The 216-nt window shown below is 74.5% G+C and overlaps 1 protein-coding gene across 1 annotated transcript in view; it reads left to right on the plus strand.

Annotated features, from left to right (window-relative positions):
• BRF1 (BRF1, RNA polymerase III transcription initiation factor 90 kDa subunit) overlaps positions 1–216 on the plus strand; it is an 11,685-nt gene that overhangs the window by 9,073 nt on the left and 2,396 nt on the right. The window lies entirely within an intron of this gene.

Genomic DNA, 216 nt, shown 5'->3' on the forward strand with positions numbered 1-216 from the left:
CAGCCCAGGCGCTCTGCTCTGTCTTCTCTGCGTGGCCCCGGCTGCAGGGGAGGGGCCGCGTGGTGGGCTGGGCAGTGCCCGCTCACTGGGGAGGTGCTGTGGGGCGGGGCTCAGGCCCCTTCCCCGTCCCGCGGAGGAGGTGGGCGCAGCCTGGGGTTGGCTGAGCCCCTCCTTCCCTGGAGCCCTGGGCAGCGCCTCGTGGGTTGGGGGTAACGC

This window comes from Myotis davidii, unplaced genomic scaffold (assembly GCF_000327345.1).
Source record: "Myotis davidii unplaced genomic scaffold, ASM32734v1 scaffold472, whole genome shotgun sequence".
Taxonomy (NCBI): Eukaryota; Metazoa; Chordata; class Mammalia; order Chiroptera; family Vespertilionidae; genus Myotis; species Myotis davidii.